Source organism: Rhinopithecus bieti, unplaced genomic scaffold, assembly GCF_001698545.2.
Source record: "Rhinopithecus bieti isolate Rb0 unplaced genomic scaffold, ASM169854v2 scaffold_35166, whole genome shotgun sequence".
NCBI classification, from domain to species: Eukaryota; Metazoa; Chordata; class Mammalia; order Primates; family Cercopithecidae; genus Rhinopithecus; species Rhinopithecus bieti.
Genome location: NW_016815254.1, coordinates 610,435 through 628,306, shown reverse-complemented (window position 1 = coordinate 628,306; position 17,872 = coordinate 610,435). Strand labels below are relative to the sequence as shown.

Sequence of the window (17,872 nt, the reverse complement as noted above, 5' to 3'; positions counted from 1 at the left end):
TTTTTTTGAGATGGAGTCTCACTGTGTCTCCCAGACTGGAGTGCAGTGGCATGATCTTGGCTCACTGCGAGCTCCACCTCCTGGGTTCACGCCATTCTCCTGCCTCAGCCTACCGAGTAGCTGGGACTATAGGCGCCCGCCACCAAGCATGGCTAATTTTTTGTATTTTTAGTAGAGACAGGGTTTCACTGTGTTAGCCAGGATGGTCTCGATCTCCTGACCTTGTGATCTGCCCGTCTCGGCCTCCCAAAGTGCTGGGATTATAGGTGTGAGCCACCATGCCCAGCCCACTGTATCTTATAGGTTTTGGTGTGTTGTTTTTCCATTATCATTTGTTTCAAGAAATTTATCAATTTTCTTCTTAGTCTCTTCACTGTCATATTGATCATTAAGGAGTGTATTGTTTGATTTCCATGTGTTTGTATAGTTTCCAAAATTCCTCTTGTTACTGACTTCTAGTTTTATTCCACTGTGGTCAGAGAAGATGCTTGATATTATTTCATTTTTTTGAATGTTTTAAGACTTGTTGTGTGGCCTGTCATATGGTCTATCTTTGAAAATGATCCATGTGCTGAGGAGAACGTGTATTCTAGAGCCATTGGATGAAATGTTCTGTAAACATCTATTAGGTGCATTTAGTCTGTAGTGCAGATTAAGTCCAATGTCTTTGCTAATTTTCTTTCTGGAAGATCTGTCCAGTGCTGAAAGTGGGGTATTAAAGTCTTCAGCTATTGCTGTATGGGGCTCTCATTCTCTCTATAAGCTCTAATAATATTTGCTTTATATATCAGGCTGCTCCAGTGTTAGGTATATGCACATTTACAATTCTTGTATCTTCTTGCCGAAACGACTTCTTTTTTATTGTATAATGACATTCTTTGTCTGTTTTTATAGTTCTTGTCTTAAAACTTATTTTGTCTGATATGAGCGTAGCTACTCCTGTTCTTTTTTGGCTTCCATTTGCATGGAATATCTTTTTCAATTCCTTTATTTTCAGTTTATACGTGTCTTTATAGGCGAAGTGTATTTCTTGTAAGCAACAGATCATTAGGTCTTATTTTCCAATCCATGCAGCCACTCTATGTTTTTTAATTGGAGAGTTTAATACATTTACATTCAGTATTATTATTGATAAGTACATGCTTACTTCTGTCATTTTAGTTATTTATTTTCTTGTTGTTTTGTAGTCTTCTCCTCCTTTCCTTCTTTCCTGTCTTCCATTTGCTGACAGTGATTTTCTCAGGTGGTACATTTTAATTTCTTTTTTTGTGTATCGTGTTGTATGTTTTTGATTTTAGGTTACCCAAGTCCTTACAAATAATATTTAAAAACCCATTTTTTAAGCTGATGACCACTTAACGATATTGCAACAAACTATGCGAGCACAGAGACAGCCTAATAAACACTCTAAGTTTCAAATTCATTCCTGTGCTTTGGCTTGGTCCGGGCCATGGTGGCTCATCGCCTTAATCCAGCACTTTGGAGCTGGTGGTGTAATCATTTAAGGTCAGTAGTTAGGGGGGCGGGGGGGGCGGGCGGGGCGGGCGGGGGGAGACCAGCCCAGCCAACATGAACCCTCCTCTAGACTGGAAAAATACAAAATTCAGCTGGGTGTCATGCAAATGCTTGTAATCCCCAGCTACTTGGAGACGGAGGGTGGGAGGATCCTTTGACCAGGAGGCAGAGGTTGCAGTGAGCCGAGATCATGCAGCTGGCACTGCAGGCCCTCAGCGACCGCCTCACCTCAAAATAAACAACAAACAAACAAACAAACAAACAAAATTCATGCTCCCTGCTTTTTAACTTTTTGTTTCCATTTTATCTTATTGTAGTGTCTTGAAAATTTGATATAATTATTATTTTTGATCAGTTCATCTTTTATCTTTCTACTCGAGATTGAGTACGTGTTACAAACACCCACAATTACAGTGTTATAAATATTCTGTGTATTTATGTGATTACTAGTTGCGTTTGTACCTTCAGGTGAGTCTTCTTGGCTGCATTAACATTCCTTTCTTTCAATTGAAAAGAACTGTTAGTATTTCCCTTTTTTTTTGTTTTTTTGAGAGCCGAGTCTTGCTCTGTAGCCCAGGTGGAGTGGCGTGGCCAGAATGTCAGCTCACTCAAGCCCGCATCCCGGATTTAAGGCCATGTCTCCGCTGCCCAGCGCCTCCGGAGTAGCTGGACCTAGCACAGGCCCCCACACCGCGGGATCGCCTGGCTACGTTTTTGTTATTTTTTTAGTAGAGACGGGGTTTTCATCATTACACCAAAAACACCAAGATGGTCTCGATCTCCTGACGCTCGTATCCACCCGTACCGGCCTCCCAAAAAAAGTGGCTTGAGACCACCACGCCCGGCCTGTAGGTAATTCTTCGTAGGCCGGTCTGGTGTTTAATGAGATCCCTCAACTTTTGTTTTGTCTGGGAAAGTCTTTACTTCTTTTTCATGTGGGAAGGATATTTTCTCTAGATATACTATTCTAGGATAAAAGTTTTTCCTTCATCACTTTATTTATTTATTTTATTAAAAAAAATTTTTTTTTGAGATGGAATCTTACTCTGTTTTTCAGGCTGGAGTGCAGTGGCATGATCTCAGCTCACTGCAACCTCTGCCTCCTGGGTTCAAGCGATTCTCTCACCTCAGCCTCCCAAGTAGCTGGGATTACAGGTGTCCACCACCACATCTGGCTAATTTTTGTATTTTTAGTAGAGATGGGGTTTCACCATGTTGGCCAGGCTGGTCTTGAACTCCTGACATCAGGCAATACACCTGCTTCGGCTTCCCAAACTGCTGAGATTACAGTCCTTCCTCACTTTAAATATGTCATGCCGCCTTCTTCTGGCCTGTAAGGTTTCCACTGAAAAGTCTTCTGCCGGACATATTGGTACTCCATTGTGTGGTTATTTGTTTCTTTTCTCTTGTGGCTTTTAGGATTCTTTCTTTATCCTTGAACTTTGGTAGTTTATTAAATGCTTTGAGGTAGTCTTCTTTGGGTTAAATCTGCTTAGTGTTCAGTAACCTTCTTGTACTTGAACGTTGATGTCTTTCTCTAGCTTTGGGAAGTTCTCTGATATTATCCCTTTGAATAAACTTTCTACTCCTGTCTCTCTCAATCTCCTCTTAAAGGCCAATAGCTCTTAGATTTGCCCTTTTGAGGCTATGTTTTTGATCTTGCAGGTGTGTTTCATTATTTTTCTTATTTATTTATTTATTTTGTATCCTCTGTGTATTTTCAAAACTGTCTTTTTTTTGTCTTTTTTTCTGTATCCTCTGTGTATTTTCAAAACAGTTCACTATGTCTTTCTTCTGCTTGATCAATTCTGCTATTATGAGAGTCTGATACTTTCTTCAGCATATCAATTGCTTTTTTGTTTGTTTGCTTGTTTTTGTTTGAGATAGGCTCTCTGTTACCCAGGCTGGAGTGCAGTCACGCAATCTCGGCTCACTGGAACCTCCACCTCCCGGGTTCAAGCAATTCTCCTGCCTCAGCCTCCTGAGTAGCTGGGACTACAGGCGTGTGCTATCATGCTCTACTAATTTTTGTATTTTTTGGTAGAGATGGGGTTTCATCATGTTGGCCAGGCTGGTCTTGAACTCCTGACTTCAGGTAATTCACCTGCCTCAGCCTCCCAAAGTATTGGCATTACAGGTGTGAGCCACTGCATCTGGCCTCAATTGCATTTTAAACTCCATAATTTCTTCTGAATTCTTTTAAATTATTTAAATCTCTTTGTTAAATCCTATCTGTTAGGATTCTGAATTCCTTTTCTGTGTTATCTTGAATTTCACTGTGTTTCCTCAAAACAGCTATTTTGAATTCTCTGTCTGTAAGGTCACATATCTCTCTGTCTCCGTAACTGGTCACTAGTACCTTATTTTTATTTATTTATTTATTTAATTTATTTTTTTGAGACAGAGTCGTACTCTGTCACCCAGGTTGGAATGCAGTGGTGTGATCTTGGATCACTGCAACCTCCGCCCTCTGAGTTCAAGCCATTCTCCTGCCTCAGGCTCCCGAGTAGCTGGGATTACAGGTGCCTGCCACCATGCCCGGCTAATTTTTTGTATTTTTAGTAGAGGCAGGGTTTCACCATCTTGGCCAGGCTGGTCTTGAACTCCTGACCTCGTGATCCACCCACCTCAGCCTCCCAAAGTGTTGGGATTACAGGCGTGAGCCACTGCGCCCAGCCAAGTCACTAGTACCTTATTTAGTTTGTTTGGTGAGGTCATGTTCTTGATGCTTCTCAATGTTTGTCAGTGTATGGGCATTGAATAGTTAAGTATTTATTGAAATCTTCATAGTTTGGGCTTCTTTGTACCCATCCTTGTTAGGAGGACTCTCCAGGTATTTGAAAGAACTTGGATGTTGTGATCTAAGTTTTTGGCCGCCATAGCTGTATCTGCACTGGGGGCAACCCAAGTTCAGTATTTCTGTCTCTTGCAGACATTTTGAGGTACCTCCTTGGTGGTCTTGGATAAGATCCAGAAGAATTCTCTGGATTACCAGGAAGACTCTTGTTCTCTCCCTTATTTTCTTCCAGATAAATGGAGTCTCTCTCTCTTTCTTTCTGTGTTCTTTCCCCAGTTGCCTGGAGCTGAGGTGGGGTGACACAAGCACCCCTGTGGCCACCACCACTGGGACAGCACTGAGTCTCACAAGGCTCATGGTAACCACTGCCTATACTGCCTACTTTTCATTGAAGACTTCCTTAAGTAATCTTTTTGGTCCATATTACAAAGAACTCTTTGTACTCTCCCTCCTTCTACCACCTTATGCTCCTCTTTCTTTCCTCATTTGATTTACCTATTCTGCTTCTCAGCAATTAACCTTCTTTTCTTGTAGGTACACTGATATAGTTTGGATGTCCCCTCTAAATCTTATATAATTTCCAATGTTGGAGGTGGGCATGGTGGGAGGTATTTAAATCATGGGGGTGGATTTCTTATGAATAGTTTAGCCCCATCCACTTGGTGCTGTCTATGTGATAGTGAGTGAATTTTCATGACATCTGGTCTTTAAAAGTGTGTGGTACCTTCCCCCTACACTCTCTCACTTGCTCCCGTTCTCACCATATGAGACCCTGTCCCCCCTTCACCTTCTACAATAATTGAAAGTTCCCTGAGGCTTCACTAGAAGCCCAGCAGATGCCAACACCATGCTTCTTGTAAAGACTGCAGAACCATTTGCCAATTAAACCCCCTTTCTTTATAAATTAGCCAGTCTCAGGTATTTCTTTATAGCAATGCAAGAAAGGGCTAACACATACTCCCAACTCATCTGTTTAATAACCTATCCGCAATTTGTCCAGAATAAGTATTTAGTTAAAGTGTGGTTTTTCAAAACAATTCACTTCTTATCCCTTTTGAACAAAATCAAGAAAACATTTTCTTGAGTTTAGGCTTTTAGTTCCTTTTAATTCAGTGGGGCTTGGAAACTTGAACTAACTTTAGCTACAGTTTCCTAAGATATTTTTTCCATATTTTAGACTTCAATTTCTTCTTTATGATGGTAAAAAGTTGACTACAGTTCAAATATTATTCTCTTTAACAAAGTAAGTAAGAGCAAAAAGAATCTTGAGGAATTACATATTTTCTGTAGTCTGTTACATTTATATGCATGCATATACTCCAAATGGTGGTCCTCTGCTTTACATATTCATTTTCTTGTTCTAAGAATAATGTTACCTGTAGCATTTTCCATGGGTTCTCAGAATCTTAAAGGAATTAGTCTCTGGCATTTGTTCCCCAGGTTGATACAGCTATTTGGCATTTATCTTTGGCATTTATCTTATTTTTTATTTTTTTTATTTTTTGAGATGGAGTCTGGCTGTGTTGCCAGGTTGGAGTGCAGTGGTGTGATCTTGGCTCACTGCAACCTCCACCTCCCAGGTTCAAGCGATTCTCCTGCCTCAGCCTCCCAAGTAGCTGGGACTTCACGTGTGTGCCACCACACCCGACTAATTTTTGTATTTTTAGTAGAGATGGGGTTTCACCATGTTGGCCAGGCTGGTCTAGAACTCCTGACCTCAAATGATCCGCCCACCTTGGCCTCCCAAAGTGCTGGGATTACAGGCATTAGCCACCGCATCTGACTGGCATTTATCTTTTGTTATTTCTGTACTTACGTTCTTCAAAAGAGGAACTATTTAAAACGTTATAGATGCTCTGGTTTCTTTATGTTCCTCTTCACTTTCTTCCTTATCAGGATGATTTATCAGAGTACTTTTAGAACTGTGTTGTAATAGTGAAGAGTTTCTTTACACAGGTAAATTGAATTAAGGCTCCTGAGTATGCATTCTATGTAGTTCTTACTAAAAGATAATTTACTAAATGACCTGCTAGGTAGCCATAGAGGAGGCTGTTAATGCTGAGACAGTATTTACAGAAAAGGAGGACCATAGCGAGTAAATAAAGTGGCATTTGAAGAGCAGAGGCAAGTAGACCCCATGCTGGTGAAGAGAAAATCTGTGATAACAAGAACATGTATAGTGTAAATAAACCAAAGCTATCCAAACACACCAATGATTCACCAGTGACTTAAAAGCACAAAGAGGAGTAGTTATTCAGCGGGATTCAGAATTTTAAATTCTGAATCTTGCCCAGTGTTATGCAGAGAGCGCAATCCTTTTCTGTTGCTCCCCTGGACTCTCTGGCTATAGTTGGACAATCATTTGCATGGTTAAGGTTATAAAAATTGCTGCTTACAAGGCTCTGGGGGAGTCAGCATTGCTGGCCTGGGGAAGGAGAGGAAGGCACTGCGTGAGCTAGGCACTGTAGTGGGTGGAAAGCCGGTCTGGGGCAGGCAGGCATAGCCTTAAGCATTGTCATGCAATAGAAACCCTTAAGGCCTCTGCCCACCTCTTCTCTTAGGAGACCTTTGCTACAAGTTCCTGGAAAGATTAAGGTGGGATGGGAGGACTTTGTCTTCCAAAATAAACTCTTAAAATTCATGGGTTTTCTTCCTTCTCCTCTCATGCGGTGAGTGACCTTCCCCTCAAAGAGCCCCTGAATTGCAGGCAGTTTAGCTGCATATACTGTTTTTAGAACAGTAAAAGGGAATGGCACAGCATGAAGTGTATGAACAAAATAAAACAAACAATCAAGCAAACAACGATATGCCAGACATTGCTCTTATTGCTTTATGTGTATTAATTTATTTAATCACGCCTTGTTACAACCAAGTGAAGTAGATAATATGCTATTCTCATTATTCAGATGTGTTGATTATATGAAATTACACATATCATCCCATATTATTCAGGTATGCAGTCTTGCAAAGCAGTAATCCATTAAAAAAAAAAGACTTTTCTCATTTTATACAATTTATAGTCATAGCTAATCCCAAACATTGATGAGAATTAGGGGAAGGTAGTCCCTGTTTCAGGTTAATTGAGTCAACTTTTGCCCTCTAGACCAAGGCATTTTCCCCCCTGATCCTCTTTTAATTTCTGAAAAAATAAATTCCATATATGAAGGTTGACCATGTCCTTCTGCAGCTGGCCACACCTAGAAATGTAGATTAAGCATTTGACACCACTATTGAAATCACACTGAATCTTCCAACCTCCTATAGATTATGTTTAACACACCTTGATCTATTTCCTTATTTGTTGATCTATCCGTGATCTTACCTGGCATACAGTCACGGTAGCAGGTTCTTAGATGGCTTTGAGTGTCTTATGCTTGATGACAATCTTTGGTTTACATAGGGTGGTAATAGAGCTCCTTTAAATATATTGTTTTGATTATTTGAAACTTATACATCAGGATAATGAAACTTAACCTTGGTTTTTGTGATTACTGATAATGTTTCTTGCTGTCCCCAAAAGCCGCCAGCACTATCACTGTTCCTGTATAAATAATAACAGCTAACGCAGAAACAGTGCTTGCGTTGTCCCAGGCACTGTTCTAATTACTCTATGTATATTATAAAATTTAACCCTTACAATAACCTATGCAAGCTAAATGAATTTGACTTGTTTCCTTCTTCACATCACTTTTTTCTAAGTCTAAGTCTCATGTGGATGCAACTGAGTGGAGGACTCTAGATCACATGGTTAAACTTGATTGTGAGAGGAGCTGGCAATGTAGGTCCTGATCTTTGACTTGGGCGGGGGTTAAGGGGTGAGATGAGAAAATGAACACAATATAGAAATTCACCTAAAAGATGTTGGAAAACCATAAACATCAATAATGCCACTACAAAGACACAGAAGAAAAAAATAAAAAAACGGAATCACAGAAGCCAAGGGAAAAGTATGCTATAAATGCCACCAAGAGGTCTGGTAATATGAAGGCTGAAAAATGTCCCCTGGCTTTAGTGATATGGAGGCCATTAATAACTTTAGTGAGAACCATTTCATTAGAGTAATGGGAGGGAAAGCAGATGTATTGAGTTGAAGAAAGAATAGGATGTAAGGGAATGGAAATAGTCCAGGCAATTCTTTAAAGATTGGCAGTAAAGAAGAGGAGGAGAAATATAGGAGAGCAGCTGGTAGTCAAAAGTGGTGTCAGGGGATTTTACTTTTTAATATTAATATGAAGGATTCAACAGAGAGAAAGTGACAGGTGATGGTATTCAGAGCACACTACGATTTCGAAAGGTGGAAAAGATGAGGGGATGGTAGCTAGCAATTATAAACAGGTGTTTGTGGTAGAAGCACAAGGGAATTCATACCATTGGCTTTTAGTTTTGGGAAGTGGGGTGCAAAATTGAAATTGGGAGTGAGAAGGAAGGAAGAAGGTTTAAAAGGGTGAAGTGTAGAAAGCAAGCTTATCTAGAGCAGTATAACATGACGGCCAGATAGTGTTGAAGGCTCCGGTGGAATAGGAAATCATTAATGGATAGTAATGCCAACCTGGCCTGTTTTGCAGCTTCATCCAGCATGGCTTAGCTACCTGGATGCATGCCAAGAGGGAGTGTTTATCCCGAGTTAGGTATTATGAAGAGATAGAGAGGCCAGGGAAGACACTAGTGAGAAAGTTACTAAAATGACAGATCACACCATCTAAGCTGAATAACTGGGGGAGTAAATGTTGTGGTGGTACGGTAGTGGTTAAAGAGTTAAGTAACCTGAATATCGCAAAGATACAGAAGAATGTGGTAGACAACGGTTGATAGATGTTTAGGGTCAAAAGTAGATGTGGTAAGCAGCCTCTAAGAAAGTGGTCCCGGCCTCCTGGTATTCATGCCCTTGTGTCATCCCTTCCCCTTGAGTCTGAGCTTGATTTTTAATGAACAGAACATAGTAGAAGTGATGGGGATGGAAGGTTACTTCTGACATTAGGTCACAAAAAGAGTGTGTTGGGCCAGGCGTGGTGGCTCATGCCTGTAATCTCAACACTTTGGGAGGCTGAGGTGGGTAGATCACTTGAGGTCAGGAGTTTGAGACCATCCTGGCTAACATGGTGAAACCTGGTCTCTACTAAAAATATAAATATTAGTCAGGCGTGGTGGGGCATGCCTGTAATCCCAGCTACTTGGGAGGCTGAGGCAGGAGAATCACTTGAACCCGGGATGCAGAGGCTGCTGTGAGCTGAGATTGTGCTACCACACTCCAGCCTGGGCAATAGACAGAGACTCCTTCTCAGAAAAAAAAAGAAAGACTGTGTGGCTGCGGCTTTTATATTAGACAGTCACTCGTCTGCTCTGATACTTGCTCACTCTGTGGGAAGTCAAATGTTATGTTGTGAGCTGCTCAGTGGAGAGGTCCAGATGGCAAGGAACTGAAGGAGGCTTTTGTCTAACAACCTGTCAGGAATTAAAGTTTGTCAAAATCCATATGAGGGAGGTTAGAAGATCCTCTGCCCAGCTGAGCCTTCAGATGACACTGCAAATCCCAGCTAGCAGCCTGATTGCAGCCTTATGAGACACCTTATACCAAAGGCACCCACCTAAGCTGCACTTGGATTCCCGACCCAAGTAAACTGTGAGATAATAAATATTTGTTGTTTTAAGCTGTTAAATTATGCAGTAATTTTTTTTAGGAATAGGTAATTAATATTGTGGGGTTATCAAAGTACTAGTTAGATACGCCAATGTTTTGTTAAGGGTTTTTTTTTTTTTTTTTATACAACAGTCATGTGAGAATTGGATTGCAGTAACATTTTAAAGGTTCCAAATCTCGTGAATGAGCTGAGGAAGTCAACTAGAAAATAAAATGTCAAAGGATCTTTTGAAAGGCTGAACAACAACTGAGGTACCCCTTACCTTAACATAATGGCACTTATCTCCAAAGTCCCATGCTGTAAAATAATTCTGGTAGTTTATATTTTCTATAATAATTATACCTGCTCTAAAGCATTCTCCTGTAGCTCCAAAATGAAATGATTAAAGGTGAGTGAAAGATATCTATGTTTTAAGACATGAAAACGAATTTATTTTGCCAGTCTCACTCAATCGGAATTTAGGTATTTAAGGTCAGAGATGTTTTGTTGTTGTTTTTCAGCCCCCTCAAAAGGAGGAGGAGGATCCTCCTTTTGAAATTTTTTGTGCTCCCCTTTGAAGGAGTGGCTCCATTGTATACCTACTTGTCCAGGCAGAATACTGGTTACGACTTTTGATGTTCTAACTCAAATTCTTATATCCACAGATTCACCAAGTTTTGATGATTCTACTTCACACACAGCTCTTACATCCATGCAGTCTTCTCTATTTCCCTTGCCATTGACATAGCATAGCCCTTGTCTTCCTTACTCAACTTTCCTTCTTTGTTTCTCTACATGCCCATTTATCCCATTGCTGTCAGAGATATTTTTATAAAATACAAATCATGTCATGCACTTGCCTAAACTTTTATTACACTAGATTATTCATAGAATAAAGCCTGAATTCAGCATGACAATAAAACGTTTCTTGACCTGGCCTTAATCGGGGTTTCCACCGTCTCCTCCCCTAATTGCTTGGGCAGTCACAGTGTTAGATCACTGTGCTTGTACTCATTGCTTTGGTTTTCAGTTCTGTCTTTGTTTTTTGTGCCTGAGGAATTTACTTGATTTCACAGAAGGTTGTGTACACACACACACGTATATATATCTCCAGAATTTTTTGATATTTGTAGTAGGAGGGTTTTAAAGTTTTCTAATTTGAAATATTGCCTGAATCTAAAGTTCTGCTATATCCTTTTCCTTCCTTCCTTCTTTCTTTCTTTCTTTCTTTCTTTCTTTCTTTCTTTCTTTCTTTCTTTTGCGGGGCAGGTGGAGTCTTGCTCTTGTCACCCAGGAAGGAGTGCAATGGCGTGATCTTGGCTTACTGCAACCTCTGCCTTCTGGGGTTCAAGTGATTTTCCAGCCTCAGCCTCCTGAGTAGCTAGGATTACAGGTGCCCACCACCACGTGCAGCTAATTTTTGTATTTTTATAGAGATGGGGTTTCACCATGTTGGCCAGACTGGTCTTGAACTCCTGACCTCAGGTGATCTGCCTGCCTCAACCTCCCAAAGTGCTGGGCTTACAGGTGTGAGCCACCGTGCTGGCCTTTTTCCCTTTTTTCTATTTTTTTATTATTACTATTAAATATTTAGAGACAGGGTCTCACTCTGTCACCCAGGTTGGAATGCAGTAGCTCAATCATAGCTCACTGAAGCCTCAACCTCCTGGGCTCAAGTGATCCTCCTGCCTCAGCCTCCAGAGTAGCTGGGACTTCAGGTGCATGCCACCATGCCAGCTAATTTTTTTAATTAAATTTTTTTTGTGTGTGTGTGAAGACAAGGTATCGCTTTGTGGCCTAGGCTGATTTCAAACTCCTGGACTCAAACATTTCTTCCACCTCAGCCTTCCAAAATGCTGGGTTTACAGGCATTTGGCATCATGTTCAACCGATTTTTATTATATTTTTTAGAGATAGGGTCTCCTTCTGTTGCCCAGGCTGGAGTGGAGTGGCATGATCATAGCACTGGAGTCTCAAATGCCGGGGCTCAGGTGATCCTCCTGCTTCAGCTTCCCAAGTAGCTAGGCTGAACAGCATAAGCCACCACACCTAGCTAATTAAAAAATTTTTTTTGTAGAGATGGGTCTCACTATGTTGCCTAGGCTATTCTTGAACTCCTATTCAAGTGTTCCTCCTGCTTCGGCCTCCCAACACTCTGGATTACAGGCATGGGACACTACATCTGGCCCATTTCTTTACATTTTAAACATTCTTATATCACTGTGCTCTACGTGAGGTTCTTTTAAACCACTAAAAGGTGGTGTTTTTTTTTTCTGATCTGAAAGTTTCTTTGAAAAAGCAAATTTAATCCCTTTACATTAACTGTGATTAATGACATATTTGAACGCATTTCTGTCACTTTCAATGTATTTACCACATACCATATTCATTTTGTACGTCTTTTTTTTTCTTTTCATGGCATATTTTGGTTTGATTGTATTTTCTTTATGACCATCCTCATGGAAATAATCCAAGAAAATTTCCTTAATCTTGCTACAAGAATAGACATCTAGGTACAAGACATCCAGAGAACACCTATGAGACACTATACAAAATGAATGTTACCAACGCATATAGTCACCAACTGTCCAAGGTCAATGTTAAGGAAAAAAATCTTAAAGGCAGCTAGAGAAAAAGGTCAGATTATGTGCAAATGGAACCTTGTTAGGTCAACAGCAGACTTCTCAGCAGGAACCTTAAAAGCCAGGAGAGACTGGGGGCTATTTTCAATATTCTTAAAGAAAAGAAACTTCAACCAAGAATTTCTATATCCAGGCAAACAAAGCTTCATAAGTGAAGGAGAAATAAAATCTTTTCCAGACAAACAAGCACAAAGAGAATTCATTACCATTAGGCCAGCCTTGCAAGAGATCCTTAAGGCAGTTCTAAACATGGAAATGAAAGAATGATACTTCCTACCATAAAACCACACTTAAGTACATAGCTCACAGATCACATAAAGCAATCACACAATAGAGACTACAAAGCAACCAGCTAACAACTTCACACTAGGACCAAAACCTCACATGTCAATATTAACCTTGAATGTAAATGGTCTAAATGCCCCACTTAAAAGGTGCAGAGTGACAAATTGGATAAAAAACCATTTTTTTCTTGCAGACATTCACTTACTGTCTGCAAGAAACCCATCTCACAATTAATGACACTCATCAGCTCAAAGTAAGGGGCTGGAGAAAGATCTACCACACAAATGGAAAACAAAAAAGAGTGGGAATTACTATTCTTATAACAGATAAAACAGACCTTAAACTAACCAAAAGGTTTAAAATGGACAAAGAAAGAGATTATATAATGATAAAGTATTCAGTTAAACAAGACTTGACTATTCTAAATACGCAATGTTGGCGCACTCAAATTCATAAAACAAGTACTTCTAGACCTACAAAAAGACTTACACAGCCACACAATATTAGGGAAATTCAACACCCCACTGACGATATTAGACAGATCACTGAGGCAGAAAGTCAGCAAAGAAATTCTGGACTTAAATTCAACACTGGATCAACTGGATCTAATAGACATCTATCAAATACTCCATCCATCAGCCACAGAATATACATTCTTATCTGCACATGGAACATACTCCAAGATCAACCACCTTCTCAGCCATAAAGCAAGTCTCAAAAAAAAAAACCAAAAACCAAAAAACAAAAAACAAATCATACCAACCATACTCTTGAACCATAGTGGAATAAAAATAGAAATCAGTACCAAAAAGATCTCTCAAAACCACACTATTGTCCGGGCACGATGACTCACGCCTGTAATCCCAGCACTTTAGGAGGCTGAGGTGGGTGGATCACTTGGGGTCAGGAGTTCGAGACCACCCTGGTCAACATGTTGAAACCTCATCTCTATTAAAAGTACAAAAATTAGTCAGGTGTGGTGGTGTGGGCCTGTAATCCCAGCTACTTGGGTGGCTGAAGTGGGAGAATCGCTTGAACCTAGGAAGCAGAGGTTGCAGTGAGCTGACATTGTGCCATTGCACTCCAGACTGGGCAACAGAACAAGACTCCATCTCAAACAAAACACAACAAAAACCACACTATTACATGGAAATTAAAGAACTTGCTCCTGAATGACTTTTGGGTAAATAATGAAATTAAGGCAGAAATTTAAAAAAAATCTTTGACATTAATGAAAATAGAGACATGACATAGCCAAATCTTTGGGGTGCAGCAAAAGTAGTATGAAATTTAGTTCTAAATACTCACTTTAAAAAGAAAGCTTTCAAATTAATAATCTATTAATAGCATCATGCCTAGAGGAACTAGAAAAACAAGAACAAACTAACCTTGAAGTTAGCAGAATAACAGAAATAACTAAGATCAGAGCAGAACTGAATGAAATTGAGACCCAAAAATCCATACAAAAAATCAGTGAAACCAAAAATTTGTTCTTCGAAAGGATAAACGAGATCAATAGACTGCTAGTGAGAATAACAAAAAAAAAAGATAGCCAAATAAGCACAATCATAAATGACAAGTTGACATTACAACCAATCCCACAGAAACAGAAAAGATCCTATGAAATTATTATAAACACCTGTATGTGCACAAAGTAGAATATCTAGAGAAAATAAATAAATTCCTGGAAACACACAATCTCCCATGATTGAAACGGGAAGAAATTGAAACATTGAACAGACCAATATTGAGTTCTGAAATTGAATCCGTGAAAAAAAAAAAAAAAAAAAAAAAAAAAAAAAACACTTACCAACCAATAAAAACCCTGAACCAGGTCCATTCACAGTCAAACTCTACTAGATGTACAAAGAAGAGCTAGTACTAATTTCACTGAAACTATTCCAAAAATTCAAGGAGAAGTGACTCCTCACTAACTCATTCTATGAAGCCAGCATCACCGTGATACCAAAACCTGGCAAAAGACACAACAAATAAAGAAAACTACAGGCTAACATCCCTGATGAACATAGATACAAAAATCCTCAATTAAATATTAGCAAATCGAATTCAATAGCATATCAAAGTGTTAATTCACCATGATCAAGTAAGCTTCATTCCTGGGATGCAAGGTTGGTTCAACATACACAAATCAATAAACGTGATTTACCACATAAATTGAATTAAAAACAAAAACCATGTGATCATCTCAATAGACATGGATAAAGTTTTCAATAAAATATTCAGCCTCCTGAGTAGCTGGTATTACAGGTGTGTGCCACCACATCAGGCTAATTTTTTTATTTTTAGTAGAGACAGGGTTTCACCACGTTGGCCAGGCTGGTCTCGAACTCCTGACTTCAACTGATCCACCCGCCAAGGCCTCCCAAAGCGTTGGGATTATAGGCGTGAGCCACCATGCCCAGCCTTACCTGGCATTTCTGTATGCTTAGGAGAGGAAGGTGGTACCCACTGCACCTTAGCCCCATCTGCCATCTTAATTGTATATATATTTTTTTATTTGTTTGTTTTGAGACAAAGTTTTGCTCTTGTTGCCCAGGCTGGAATGCAATGGCGTGATCTCGGCTCACTGCAATCTCCGCCTCCCGGGTTCAAGCTATTATCTTGCCTCAGCCTCCCAAGAAGCTGGGATTACAGGCGGCCACCACCATGCCAAGCTAATTTTTGTATTTTTAGTAGAGATGGGGTTTCACCATGTTGGCCAGGCTGGTCTGAAACTCCTAATCTCAGTTGATCTGCCTGCCTCGGCCTCCCAAAGCGTTGGGATTACAGGCGTGAACCACCGCACCTGGTTTAATTGTATGTTTCTATTTAATCTTTAAATCGCTTGAACTTTGGCTCCTTCCCTACTATTCCATTGAAAATGTTTCTGCTAATGTATCAAATGGCCAACTAATCATTAGAGCTAATGCACATTTTCCATTGTTTATCTCTACAGTGTACAACAAATGATGCTTTTCTTCTTTCTTTTCATTTAAAGAGTTTTCCCCTCTGGGCTTCTATAAAACCACTTCTCTCAGTTCCCTCCACTTCTAAACTGCTCCTTCTCAGTCTCCTTTGAAAGCTATAAACTGGTGATTTCCAATTTCGAGCACCACCCAGATGTTTCTCTTGGGTTCTAGATGTGAATATCCAACTTTCTACTTGATATTTCTCTGAAATGTCCTGCAGGCAACTCAGCCTTTTCATAACTGAATACAGTTTTCCCCAAGTTTGTTTTAAGAATTGAAGGGAAATACAGTGATATTGTCATTGGTCATGAACTTCAAAGTAGGAGAAATTTTACATGAATGGAGAAGAGTAGTGGTTTAAATACGGCAATGAGGAACTAGACAAATTCTCACCTGAACTTCTGGCTTTTTTGAGACCCTGTCTCAAAAAAAAAAAAAAAAAAAATCTTAAGTGAAGAGGTCAAGTTGAACTATAGTTTATTTAAAAAGAAAGGAAGATTTAGAGGGTACATTGGAGACAGGAAAGCAGTTGAAAGAAATCATGAAGAACATACACATTCATTAAGTGTTTGTTGAATTTCTTGTGGGCAGGGCCAGTCATAACCATCTTTTAATCCTTAGAACCTATCCCAGTGTCTGCTATATACTAGACACCATGCAAATGTTTGTTATAATAAAATGAGACTGTTGTAAATGACTTTTAATTATTTCTCACTGAGGGAAGGGTGTGATAAAAGATCCTTTTCTCTTTTGTTTAGAGGAAATGAGAAAGAAAAATAGCTTAGGGCACTTGGAAGGATATAACTCAATTCTACAAACGCTTCACACTGTCTGTTGGGTTAGCCATGGGTAAGTGTAGACCCACATCAGTGCATTCTTTGCCCCTAGTCAATTGGATTCAGGGACTAGTATTTCCTTTGAAGCAGATTCTGTCCCTTCTCCCAACACTGGGGAGATACATTTATAGTAGGGAATCATTTTTTTCAATGTATATAGTCTGCCCAACATTCTTCCTATAAGTTGATTCAAATAGAAGTTTTTTTTTTTTTTTTGAGATGGAGTCTCGCTCTGTCGCCCAGGCTGGAGTGCAGTGGCCAGATCTCAGCTCACTGCAAGCTCCGCCTCCCGGGTTTACGCCATACTCCTGCCTCAGCCTCCCGAGTAGCTGGGACTACAGGCGCCCGCCACCTCGCCCGGCTAGTTTTTTTGTATTTTTTTAGTAGAGACGGGGTTTCACCGTGTTAGCCAGGATGGTCTCGATCTCCTGACCTCATGATCCACCCGTCTTGGCCTCCCAAAGTGCTGGGATTACAGGCTTGAGCCACCACGCCCGGCCTAGAAGTTTTGTTAATAGAAATTACATACAAGAAGTCAGTCAGTCATTGGGCTATAGAAGCTGAAATTTCTCATGCTGCAAATTCCTCTCCACTTTTAGATATTTAGATATTTCACTCATGGTGGCTCAGTAGTGAGGTCGCCTCTATGTTCAATTTCTCCTCCACTTAAGTTGCTAATGACGATGCATCTGTGGTCTGCCCCTTCCAGCTCTCAGACCTTCTAGGACTCACAGGCAACTTTCCTACATTAGAGAGGTTCCTGGCTTTCTAAAATCTGTCACCCACACCTTGTGGTCTTAATGGAAGGAAAAATGAAGTTCCTGTCTTTAGATGATACCATTTGCCCCTTCTGATGTGTGGCATTGTCATCCTCTTCGTTTGATAGACTTGTTGTTGTTGCGGGGAGAGATTTTTCTGTCATCTCCTGGACTCTTTTCCCAGCCAATCTGCAGACCACCATATCCATATTCTCCTTATAGCATTATGCCTCCATCACTATCTATTACATTTGTGAACTCACTAATTGCAGTGTAGCTTAATAGCATTTATGAGAACAAAGATAGTTACAGTGTGTCTTTGTTTCAAGGAGTGTGATACAGACATAATCTACAGCATGATACAGACATAAACACATCTTATAGCTAAGGGGTAAACAAAATGCTGAGGGATACAGGAGGAGAGCTCCTGAGGAGGAAAGAAGCCTAGAAGC

At 40.1% G+C, this 17,872-nt stretch overlaps 1 pseudogene; it reads right to left on the bottom strand.

Annotated features, from left to right (window-relative positions):
* LOC108515860 (40S ribosomal protein S25 pseudogene) overlaps window positions 1-15,350 on the bottom strand; it is a 38,167-nt pseudogene extending 22,817 nt beyond the window's left edge.
* Window positions 15,351-17,872: the final 2,522 nt, after the last annotated feature.